A 13,686-nucleotide genomic window follows, 5' to 3' on the forward strand; every position below is an offset into this window, starting at 1 on the left:
ACAGACCACTTGGTGGTTAAAAGGTGAGAGGCTTGAAGATTTTGGGGCATGGTCTTTGCAAAATGGGCTTGTGGCTGGGCAGACTGTATGTATGTGTGTATGTTATATATGTATGTTATATAGAATGCAGAATCCTAATAGCCAATATGAAAGCATTACATGCTCAACAGAAAAAATCCAATACATTTTGCAAAATAATATCCAGATACCATACTACTGTCAAGTGGTTCCGGCAGAGTAATTTACTGTACAATTAACGAATCCATTAACACTTCAGATTTTAGTTCAACTATAAACATAGACCTACAACTAGGCAAATGTAAAATGCCACTTCCTACATCTACCAACTCCCTAAGGCCTTGTACGCACGAGCGCTGATTACAAGCTTTTAGTGAGCGTTCTTACAGCCTCTTAAATGTACTTTGACGTTAAAAGTAAAAACAAATAAACAACGTGTCATAGACATTATAGGTGTCTGAATTAAGGGAAAAGACAGTTATTACTAGAAGTCAACAAATTATTTTATTCGCAGGCTGTTTGTTCAATAGCACTAGGCCTACAAGTATGCTATTATTCTAGATAATATTCCACCCATCTCACAAACGATCATACAAAAATACTGCAGAGGCTCTTCATGCAGGAAGCAGCTGAACCTTGTGTTGGGTATTGAATAGCTGTTGGTTATTGCAAGATAAGGGAGCTAAGGAGGGTGTATATATTTGCCAAAGTTCCCAAACTGCGTAAAATTCCCGATTACAGTTGTTTACCAGTGAAGATTATTTCAATAGGGCTTTTTGGGAACACTTATCTACATCCTGAAATGTAATAATCCCCAGAAGATACCAATATTCCTCTCTCTCCAGTCCAATCATCCCTCCGATCAGTGGCCTAGTGGTTAGCACTTCTGCCTCACAGCAGTGTGGTCATGAGTTAGATTCCCGACCATGGCCTTATCTGTGTGGAGTTTGTATGTTCTCCCCGTGTTTGCGTGGGTTTCCTCCCGGTGCTCCGGTTTCCTCCCACACTCCAAAAACATACTGGTAGGTTAATTGGCTGCTATCAAAATTGACCCTAGTCTCTCCCGGTCTGTCTCCCTCTCTGTCTGTGTCTGAGTGTGTGTCTATATTAGGGAATTTAGACTGTAAGCTCCAATGGGGCAGGGACTGATGTGAATGAGTTCTCTGTACAGCGCTGCAGAATTGGTGGCGCTATATAAATAAATGATGATGATCCTTGTTTCTTCTCTTGTTTCTTCTCTATGTAATAACTGCAGTTTATTGGCAGTGTTCAGGTGACCACTAAAGGCTTGGACAGTGGGACTGCGGTTTTGTTTTGCAACGCCCAGGAAACAGAGTATCAGAGTGGGCAAGGTTGCCCAAAAGATAAAACAATGTGGACACTCGCCAAATTCCTGGTGTGTGTTCCCTTATTCTTCTATAAGTCTGGGATGTTTTTTTAGACTTTCCCTTATTTTATCCTTTCCTGGATGTTGCACTAATTTCTCCTGGCTCCTAAAAAAATGTCAAAAAGAGGGAATTTCATAGTAATCTCCTTGTTGCAATTAACAGAACAGCAGGGGGTCGGGACATAAGATACTCTTTCCTTCCCGCCCCTGCGCCATTTTAACGGTTAATTCTCTTGCCAGTGCTGGCTGGAATCCTTGAACTTGAAGGATTCACACATCAGCACAGACGGAATGTCTGTAGCAGCTGCATTCTGTCACTTTGCAATCAATAGGTAGTATTAGAATGTTACCAAAACTCATCTGTTTCTCCAAAAGCTCCATCAATTATGAAATACACAGCCCACAGCAAAATATATGATGGATAGACTACTGTCTACGACATTTCCATGTTAAAATAAATTTTTGGTTATTAATAGAAGTTTGTTTTTTTTTTTATGATCCATCTGTCGGTAAGTCTGCTAAATTTTAACATTAAATGGTGAATGAATGTAAGAAAACGAACGTTGAATTTCGCATCCCTTCTAAGTCTGACATCAGAAATGGTGATTTATATCCCAAGACAGTCACTCTGCTGATTCTGGGGAATTAATACGACAGCTGGAGACATTTGTGTAACACACACAGCAGATTGGGGCTTATCTATTAATTGTAATAAGTGGGAGACCAATGCCAGGGTGTGCTTTATATAGATCGAAATCGTGAGATGATTAATAACGAGGAACGATCCTGGGAAAAGGAAAGCCAAAATGTAAATGTATCAAATAATTACCCCCCCACCCCACGCTTATTTGCATATTTTTAATCATGTCATTTCTTCGTTATGTGTCATGAGTAGAATGTTTTGTTTCTAGTGAACCCTAAAATGGGTTAAGTAAAAGCAATTTACGAAAACTGATATAGGAGTACGAATGAAAAACTAAATGAATTGTGGAACAGATGAAAATGTGTAACTGGAAATGGTATTGGTTATTTACGCAATAATAACGGAGCGTGTTAAAAAATATATTCTATTGGCCAAAATTAAGCAAAAATAAGATTTTTTTGTACAAAAGGTATCACATAGCCGTCTCCTCACACACAGCAGAGGTAGGAATATTGTGGCCTAAACCAATACTCAGAATATGTAGCCCAGTAATATATTAGGATCTATCATTGAGGCACTATAAGATGTCACTGAGGCATGAGGCACTATAACATAATATCACAGAGGTATTATGCACTATAACATGCTATCACTGAGGCACTATAAGATGATATCACTGAGGCATAAGGCACTATAACATGCTATCTCAGAGGCGTGTGGCACTAGAACATGCTATCATTGAGGCATGAGGCACTATAGCTTATATCACCGTCTTCTGGTGTATAAATAAGCATGTATAACTGTCATTACTAACAATCAACGGACCTGCATCAAGTGGGATTGATAACAGTATTCTTATACTCCCTTTCCTGTCCCATTCAGTATGATAGAAGTCTGCCAGGCAGCCACTACTACCGGTTATATTTTACTTAGCTGGCAGAATATTGCAGCTCTTGGTAAGACAGTTAACCCTTAAAGCCTTGCACACACAGGCACAGAAATCAGGAGTAGAGCTTCTAAATGCCCTTTAATTTTAATAGTGTAAAAATAATAATGGAAGTGAAAGGACCAATACACACACTGATTGTCACATAGGCTTGTTATGCTTCAATTCTGACATGACCTGCTGCGCTCCCCAGCATTAGTACTCAGTAAGTAGCACACTATGTAGCGGGGAGGCTCGGAGGATTAGTAGAACGCTCTGTTATAAGCAAAGACAAAAAGTACAAGGTTTTGGTTTTTAACCGACGTTGCTTTTCACCCCCCGTGTGTACATGGTCTTATGCTGTAGAGATGTTTAACAGCTGTTTTAATCTATAAAGGGGGTTTCACACCTCAACTGCATTTTGATATCTTTGTTAAATTAAAAATCTTAAAACTAATGAGAATTTTGGTACATTTTAAAAAGTTACTGAATAGTTTTCCTTTAGTCTTCTATTGCCGATAGAACCCATTATTGTCTCTGCACTGGATGAACACATAAATGTCCATACATCTAAGTGCTCAGCTTGCTAACGTGATGCTGGAATTCATGTGTGAGGGAGTCATCAACTAAGGACCTCACAGGACTGGATGTGATCGGAAAGCTATTGGGTCACATATTACCATGGGACACCATCTATGACCAATTGCCAACTGCTGGGTCCTGGTGAAGAGGATGAGATGGGTGCATTCATGGCGAGAAAAATGGGCAAAATTACATGATTGGCGGCGCCTGGACCCCCTACGCTCTTGCCCTTCACCCCCCAGAGTGGTGCAAGAGAAAGCTGGTAAGCCTGAGGAACATCTCTTCCTAGCGTTATCCAAGCCAACCTGAGATGACTAACTCGAAAAGAGGATTCCGGCGGTTCAAGTAGGAAAAACAGCTCACCAACGGGGGCCACCGCCTCAAAGAATTGGGAGACGCCCCATCCATTTCATAAACAGACCCCTAAAACCTCTATTATTAAGGTTCCTTTCTTGAAAACTGTGGTTTTAAAACTTCTAGTATAAATGTTTTGCCGTCCTCTACCTGGTGCATTCATCTATCTCTGACAAAGTAACCTCATCATGTTTTACTGATGATTCTGTATACAGATATCTATCACCTCTGCCAAGAAAATTACTGAAAATATCTGTTTCGTGGCAATCTATTTGTCTCACGGTTTCTTCTAATGTGCGATATTAGGGGGGATTTATCAATCAGTGGTGAATAAATGTGAATACTTACCAGGTGTGCTCGGATACAGATTAAATACAGTGAAGATGACAATACTTAACTGGTACGTTAAGGCAAAAAAAGAAAACTCTGTGTATCTTGGACCCAACTGTAGATCATAATGTGTACGCAGAACATAACCCCATGTCCCCGAGTACTCCGCTGGCTCTGGGGCCACAATGCAGCCTCCCGTCAGCGCTTTTACTCTCTGGCTCCGCTGCTACAGACGAGCACGGTCATTGGTTAAAAACTAAGCTTGCATTTCTTTGGTGAACTCCAATTGGCTGGAGATTCTGTGATATAAACGTGAAAGATGATTTCTGCTATTTTAGATTAAAAAGGACTTAGAAAGTTAGTTACTAAAGTGTCTGTTTATACACTTCTATTTCTATAATAACTAAATATCTCTTGGCTAGTAGTCAATGTAACGAACACACATTGGCCAAAATATTTCAGAGATGTCCTAAGAGTTGAGTAATCATCATCATCACCATTTATATATATATATATAGCGCCACTGATTCCGCAGCGCTGTACAGAGAACTCATTCACATCAGTCCCTGCCCCATTGGAGCTTACAGTCTAAATTCCCTAACACACACACAGAGATAGAGAGACAGAATAGGGTAAAAAAAAAAAATTGATAGCAGCCAATTAACCTACCAGTATGTGTTTGGAGTGTGGGAGGAAACCGGAGCACCTGGAGGAAACCCACGCAAACATGGCGAGAACATACAAACTCCACACAGATAAGGCCATGGTCAGGAATTGAACTCCTGACCCGTGCTGTAAGGCAGAAGTATTAACCAATTAGTTGTATTGGATCTGTGAATATTGTGGCCCTGTTATGGGACTATTTAATTAGGTACAATTGCATTCTTTTAGTCGACCTCGTGGGTAAAGTCTGAGGTCTGATGAAAACATTGCACGGGAAGGAAATTCAGCTTAGCAACCGATTGGCTACATATGTTTTGGGGCAGACACAGGATGGAAATAAGGTCTTTGTAAAGGTTTTAGAACTCAAGACACTTCAATTTTGTTAATGATTAAATTAAATAAATCATTTTAATAAATTCATCATTAATCCTTTAGAAATACATTAATAAGTTAATTAAAATTCATTGTACATATATACAATAACATCTATTTACTTTATTGTTAAACTATACTCAACAGAATAATTGGGCTATATATAAGTGATTTTTTTAAAAACAGAGTATAGCTATGTAAACATATACTTATGTTGATATGTGGATTACACCGAGATTCAAGCATATTTCAGCTTTATCCCCACTGTTTAAGAATTCTTGGGAGAAAATCTTGCGCATAAGATCTATACTTTATAATGGGCATAGTGTTTGTTCGCTAAAAAAATCCCTTTTCTCACAATCACTAAAAACAAAAATAGACAAAATGCAATATAAAAAAAACTTTTGCGCAATAGTCCCTTACTGTACAACATGTAACCCTCCCCCCGTACAGTAACACTAACGTCCTATATACTGCATATATCCATGAGTCGTCAGGTTGATTTTAATTTAATGAACAAACAATAAGACACTGTGTATTACAGCAAATAAGGAAAGATATGACCGCTACACGGATTTACACAGAGTAGTATACAAACAATAACTATGTTGCTGTGGAAACCATTTGTTGTGCAAATATACATAAAAAACTATCTGAAATGCCACTCGTACTATTCCTTAAATAACGGAGTCCTTTGGGAGAGTTTTATCTCTGACATGTTAAGGAGATAACTGCTTGAGCGCAGGTGGCTCATCAGAAGATTAACAATAATACCCTAGGAGCCAAGTCTGGAATTGGGATGAATTGGTCTGTCAGGACTTTAAGAGGACAATACAAAGCCCAGCTGCATTCTTGCCAATCAATAACCATCTTCTGTACAAGGTAACGATCGACACCGATGACCTGATCTAACTTCACCACCGCACACCTCTTAAGCACATTAAAATGTGTTCGTAAGAGCTGATCTTTTCAATGTAAACGTAGGAAAATGTCAAGGTGTGTGTGACAATAGCTTAGATACAATCAGATTTAAAACATCTGAATCAACCGATAATATGAACGGGCGCTGTTGGTGGACACCGTTTATAACAGTTCTCGAAATGAAGATGTTTGGGACTATGCATAAAAAACATGCAACAACGTTGGAAGAAATCGTTCATTCGTAAAGGGTCTATTTATCAATAGGAGAAAAAAGTTATTGCTGGATTTAGGGATTTATCGTAATTACCAACAAGCCGCCAGCCTGGTACTGCTGGCGGTAGCCTTCACCTGAGGTCTCCAGGAAAGCTTCCTAAGCCTATCTATGTGTCGTAATAGCAAATATTTCTAATCGTTTATATATAACTAATCGTTCATTGTAAAAGTGAAAAAAATATTATGGGCAGCACGACGGCTTAGTGGTTAGCACTTCTGCCTCACAGCACTGGGGTCATGATTTTGATTCCCGACCATTGAGTTGCTATCTGTGTGGAGTTTGTAAGTTCTCCCAGTTATGCGTGGGTTTCCTCCCACACTCCAAAAACATACCGGTAGGTTAATTGGCTGCTATTAAATTGCCCTTAGTCTCTCTCGGTGTGTGTATGTTAGGGGATTTAGACTGTAAGCTCCAATGGGGCAGGGACTGATGTGAATGAGTTCTCTGTACAGCGCTGCGGAGTTAGTGGCACTATATAAATAGATGATGATGATGATTTGCACCAGTGGCCAGTCATGCTCATTTTATGAGATGCTAAGGGACAGATTTGAACCTAAAGCATTTTAACGAATGGTAGTTTTTGACAGACACAATGACTGCAGTAATTAGACATATTCCAATATGCACAAGATAACGATCTGAGGTGGAGTTAAATTTTTCTCCAGACACTATAAAGCGGTATTAACTAGCTCTGCAATGGTGATAGAGAGAGATGAGAGATGATCCTTCAAGCTATTGGGAATATTACATTGTGCATTTTGGCAACTTTATGGCACATTGGGTGCTATGGAACTAGTAGTGCCAGCACGCGCTAGCTGACAGGAGATGCTGGGATTTCTAGTGCCACAACATTTACAGCACCACAAGTTGCCTAAGCATGTGTTAAATTAATGAACAGACACAGTAAAATGCTGCTAGTATTAGTCATTTGTTACAGTAGCTCTTGTCATTTGTTTTATCCCTACCCGTATGAATCGCCTACACATACAGATGTGGACTGAACCTATAAAAGACAAGAATGCAGGTGATCAATACACTAGGAATAAGTGACATCACTAAGGCTGGGTACAGACTAGCTCCCGTCGCGATATTGTTAATGATTTTACTAATGACTGAAAGTCCCGATCAGCATGTCGATTCCTGTGTACACACTGTACACGATTGATTTACCTTCAGATCTGTGCTCTTCATCTGTCATAACCATCTGCTGAAAGGATGGTGACTCTGTACACTGCATAGAGATGTATGGACACTGCCGGTCCTGTGTGCGTACACACTGCAGAGTTGGAACAACATCGTTCCATCGTTGAACGCCATTTTTAGTTCGGTTTAAAAATCAATTGAAACCATACAATGAGCTTTGGAACGATAATAGTTAATCGTCGCAGAGTACAAACTAATGCGATATCGAGCCAAGCGATCATTTATCGTTCGATCGATCTGAAAACCCTGTAGTGTGTACCCAGCCTAAGGCACGCCGTTACAGCAAAAGCGATATATCCGCTACATCTCTGTTTGAAAGACTGTTGGATCTACACCGCTACGGAAAGTTGTGCAGCGGCGATGGCCACCAGCAGAGGCTAGGCTATTTATAAAGGTACTTTTTTACTAATTACTGGTAAGTGATTAAGAAAATCATATTTAAAAAGTGGAAACCCCTTGAAGACAAACGTAGACCATAACAAGGGCTGCCGAGTTCACTGGGCACGTGAAATGTATTATCCCAATTAGTGCAGATCCATGTTCCATGCCTCCAGCCATCACTAAGTACTAATTACAATGCAGCCATGTATATTTATATATGTCAGGTAGGTTTAAATGGCTGACCTGATGACCCCATTCACTAGAGGGGTTACAAAACACAGCGGAGCTCTTCCTTCTGAATGACTGACCAATGTACAGTCTACATCAATGGACAACGCTTGTTTTTTTTTTTTAATTGCCTACACATGGGTCCATTCGGGGGCAATCTATAACAATTTTAAATATTTATCAAAATGAACACATTGTCAGCACGACTAAACACAAGGAACAGCCTGGTAATTCACACTGTAGTCCAGGAGTACTGTATACATAGATAGCGGGTAACCACAGACATACTATCAGAGGCCAGGTATGAAAAGGAAATGTGGGTGGGGCTTAATGATGCAATTCACAAAATAAAGTGGGAGGGGCAAAGTGTACGATGATGTGAATAAACGACTACGGCAATAGATCACTATAGTTGTAATGAACTGCAAGAACCATTTAATCAATGCATGGCAGAGTTATATATAGTACCTTATACTGCTTAAGCAAGGGAGAACTGTGGCCTACAAACAACGGAGGGAGCCATTTTTTTTGTAGCCTGTAACAATTGTCAAGATAATGCAGCCTATCAGATCACTAGAAGCCAGTGATGTCACAGTTATACTCTAGATTCCAGAGGCAGCTTCCTAGAGCATCGACAAGCTGCGTTGTCATGGATATTAGTACAAAATGTCTAACTCTGTAATACTGACTCTATAAGATACAGATAAGATCTATACATGAAGTGCAAATTGCATCTGCCTCTATCCATGGCCAATGTGACCACACACATAAAAGGCCATGATGCCATAGATCCAGTTGTTTGGTAATGTTACCTATTATCTGATGTGCACACACAAAGGCCAATGATCAGTTCTGTTACAGTTAAAGTTTGATTTGTTGATATGATATTGGCACCACAAAGTCTGGCCAATTTAATCTAGCTACAAACTCTCTTACATTTCAACTTATACACACACCAGCAAAAAACAGCAGAGGTCATACGAAACCCAACACAAAACACCTTGATAGTGGACCAGGACGGTCCTTCACTACAGATATAAACCTCTGACACACAGAAGTGCCCATAGATGTGCAGAGAGAAGGAAAAATCTCCAGAAATGTACTATGCACAGGTGTCAACATTCCATCAAAGTCCACCCTCCTACCACTTTAGCACCAACCCTCTCTATAACATGAGACATTCCATTTGTCTCGTAAAAAAAATGCTTGGTTTAGCCATGTTTCCTTTCATTTACAAAACAATGGTTTAAAATAAATGTATGAGAGAACATGGGGACGGTCTTTGTTACACGTGGGAAGTTTGTGTGTAGAATGCATCTCATTACATTATTTGGAGGGGGTTTGGGAATGTGCCGAATTGCAACGTGGAGCCACAGAACAGGTCCCATGAAAATTACAAGACAAGATCCAAAGACTGTCAGTCATTTAGGAGAAGTGGAAGTTGCTGTAGGCCGCTCTACACAGCGCACAATGCCTCTAAAGATGCACCCTCTTACCCCTTTACTTCATTTCAACAATCTCGCACTGCAAGAGTCTATTTCTAAACTTACTCTGTACTGTGGAAATAACACCCTCACTCCGCCCAACTACCTGTTGTCTCACTCCATAAACCCACGCGTCTCAGCGCCAATCAAGTCCAACCTGCACCAATCTCAGCATCTACCTCGCCGGGAATACATAACAAAGCGTTTTCATCTATAAACTTAAACTGCAATAGAGAAATTTTCAAGTAATATTGAAAAACGCTGTGTAGAACATTTTGCTACAAATCTAATATTTAAGGTCAAACAGTATTGAAAGCAAAACCTGTATTTAAAGTAAACCTGTATATTAATGACAGTATCGAAATACAGTTGGATAAAAGGATGTAGAAATCAGAAACCAGCCTAGACTGATGCCCTCATTACATGTCTTGGGCACGTACCACAAACATATAGGCACCCGCAGAAAACTTTTCGGTGCTGCTGCGCAAGACCAGGGCCATCTTTTCCATTGGGCACGATGGGCAGGTGCCCGGGGGCCCCTACGGGAATGGGGGCCCCATAGGCAGGGCTCTTAATTAGAATAAATAATCCTGCAAAAAAAACCTCAAGGGTCACTGAGCGAGTACATTTAAAAAAAGTGATTTTATAATTTATATATATATATATATATATATATATATATATATATATATATATATATATATATACATACACACACACACACACACACACAGGTAGGGGCCCTGGTGCACTGCTTTGCCCGGGGGCCCACAATGTTGTTAAGATGGCCCTGCGCAAGACTGCGGAAGGTCGCCCCAAATACGCCTTCTAGAGCTCCAGCGATCAATGCAGTATCAGTACAATAAAATACATCTGGTGAGCAGACTCTACAAGTTACTTACAATGACTGCATTAAGATCAGAATGACCAATATGCAGAGAATGAAAGTTCTGCCATTGAATGAAAATATTACATGAGTATGGCAAGACCTCTCTTCTGACTAGTTGATTAAACATTAAAAAGGTGTCTGGCAATCTTCTCGTGTTTGGTCACGGCGTCTTATCTGCATCTATTTGCCTCCCGTGCGCTGGGCACGTAATAATAAGCAACGTGGGCACTGCCAGCTGCTTCATAACAGCTGCTCAGACCGTGCCCCAGGGGAGCCAATGTCATATGCTCCACCAAACTGACTGATACCATCTCACAACACTGTCTGCCTAATTCAAAAGACAAGCTTCCACTCGTGTGATATATATATATAACCGAGGCCTGTCTGTGACTGACAGGTCTCACCGTGGATCTGTAACATGTGTTAAATAACCATTCCACGCTGCAAACTTTTTCCCAGTGGAAGGATCCTGTTTAAAAAGGAGCTTTCTGTGTGGTCACCTGACACAAGATCTCTGCTGTATCCCAGTCACACAGACAACTCCCCTGATACAATCTCTGCTGCAAAGAAGGGGGGAAATGTTTAATAAACTTACACTTTGCAGTGTCTGTACCTCCGTCCTGCAGCGCTGCCGTCCTGTATGTCACAGCAGCACCCTTGTGGCTAATCACACACACAGTGTGGAGCCTTCTCTCCCAGCAGAGTGTGTGTGTGAGGGGAAGGCGTTGCCTTGCTGTCTCCACACGGATATGAGGAACTCACCTCAGGCAAATCTTTTCTTGTGACTCAACCACATTACAACAAAATACACACTCTGCTCCGACTCCCAAAGCCCACGCAGTAACTTTGTGTCCTTTATCTAGGGAGCTGCTGGGGATTCTCACAAAGGTTATCCTGACGCAAAACCCCCAAAAGCAACAGATCTTAACGTATTAAATCACAGACAGCACAGTCCCCACAAACAGACATATGGGAGTGTGTAATACTGGCCCACACAAACGTGTGTAAAAATATCTCCACACCACAACATACAAGCCGTAGGGGGAAAAAATATATATATATATATATATAACAGCTGATGCACAAGGATTACATTGTAACCACACAGAATAAATTCTTAATGAGTTACCTACTTTTATGTCTTTTTTAAAAGGAAACACAGGGAGGCTTAACTGACGTGGGAAAAAAATTAAATAGGGTGATAAATGCAATAAATACATTCTACACTGTGAAGAATTTCCAATCTGAAAATAATAAAGACCTCTAACTAATATAAAATGCTACATAATAATGCCACGTAAAGCAACAACAACAAAAAAAAAAAGGAATGAGATTTTAAATGTTAAAAATATACATTGGTTAATATGAGATCATTTTATTTTATTTGCGGATAAAAAAAAAAAAAAAGCTATCAGAAAGGGTAGATTTGGATTACTCTCATTATACTCCGTAGGCAGCACAGTGGCGTAGGGGTTAGCACTTCTGCCTCACAGCACTGGGGTCATGAGTTCAATTCCCGGCCATGGCCTTATCTGTGTGGAGTTTGTATGTTCTCCCTGTGTTTGTGTGGGTTTCCTCCGGGTGCTCCGGTTTCCTCCCACACTCCAAAAAACATACTGGTAGGTTAATTGGCTGCTATCAAAATTGACCCTAGTCTCTATCTCTGTGTGTGTGGTAGGGAATTTAGACTGTAAGCCCCAATGGGGCAGGAACTGATGTGAATGAGTTCTCTGTACAGCACTGCGGAATTAGTGGCGCTATATAAATAAATGGTGATGATAGTGGGATTCTTAACCTATCAATCAGTACCAAAGATGTGGACCGATATGCTAATTAGTCTCCAGCCACATGATGCTCTCTGAGCCCAAAAAATTTGGGGACAAGCATAAAACTGGCGCACCAGGTAAATCTCCAAAAAAAGGTGTTGCAATGAATCACACAATTGTTTTCATTTTCTAGACTGAGCTAGAACAATGATAGAATCTGATGCTATGGTTGCTAAGGGTTACAATACCTCCTTTGCCGTTCCCTATGCATTATTTTTCCCATATACACCCGTGCTGTTCTATTAATTACTATGCCTTTTACTATTGCTACTTAGTAGAAGTAGTCAGTTTAGTAAACATCATTATTGTTTATTTGTGGACAAGTCATTAAAAAGAACCACATTTTCAAATTTAAATTAAAAAAGTTAAAATTAATTAAAAAATAAAAATTAAAAAAATTGCTGCACGAAAATGCACAGCAGGAAATATTGATGAACTTTTTGTTGATAGTGTGAAAAGCAGAATTCGCTACACGCAGAAATTTCAACCCGTTGCAAAATACTAGAACATAATGTTAGTGGAATTGGCTGGAGCAATGCAAAGTGGTGATCCAGGCAGTCAAAAAATGTTGTCTTTCAAAAGGAAACAATGCTAGGTATTTATACCCCTCTAGAATTTATCACCGTGTTTCTGAAAGAGGGAAAAAAAAAATACTGCAGATTAGCCTTTAGCGAAATGAAACGAGTGCCCTAAGAGTAAAGCAGACAAGCAGGTCGGATCGGAATCCTCAAAATGCAACATAGAAGGGCGTGGATATCCTCACCACTTCTGTATTATTCTTAGTTACTATGTTATGTACGAGCTGTAATGAAATCTCACATGCGGGTAGAATTATAGGAAATAATTACATATGTACCCATAACAAAGTTACTAGTTGAGCTATGTCTAAATTGTGAAAGGTGTTGGCTTTTGAAGTGCCAAACTAAGTCACCTGTTCATAAGAAGTACAATAAAACAAGTCACTGCATTGTGAATCCAAAGAATCAATATTAAAAGGAGCTTTCAGGTGACTTTAATCTACTGTCTTGATGCTCTTGCACTCGTGCAACTTTTACAACATATACTTCTTCACCTTTCTGGCTTCCGTCTGTGCTTTCCACCTTGGCCTTTATATCATCCAGAGGGATTGTTTGTACTTGTTGCTATTATGACACAGTACTGCTCTGAGGATATAATTGTATTCAATGCATAAACCAAATCTGAGCA

At 40.0% G+C, this 13,686-nt stretch overlaps 1 protein-coding gene across 4 annotated transcripts in view; it reads right to left on the reverse strand.

Annotated features, from left to right (window-relative positions):
* The window catches only part of RAB27B (RAB27B, member RAS oncogene family), a 187,217-nt gene that overhangs the window by 43,586 nt on the left and 129,945 nt on the right, over positions 1–13,686 (reverse strand). The window contains exon 1 of one of the 4 annotated variants that reach the window (XM_075185420.1): positions 11,250–11,373. The exons of the other annotated variants lie outside the window; for them this stretch is intronic. The gene's annotated coding sequence lies outside the window, so the exon portion shown is untranslated. Of the gene's footprint in view, positions 1–11,249; positions 11,374–13,686 lie in introns of those variants that run through there. 4 annotated transcript variants of the gene reach the window in all.

The sequence above is a fragment of the Mixophyes fleayi genome, chromosome 1 (assembly GCF_038048845.1).
Source record: "Mixophyes fleayi isolate aMixFle1 chromosome 1, aMixFle1.hap1, whole genome shotgun sequence".
NCBI lineage: Eukaryota > Metazoa > Chordata > Amphibia > Anura > Limnodynastidae > Mixophyes > Mixophyes fleayi.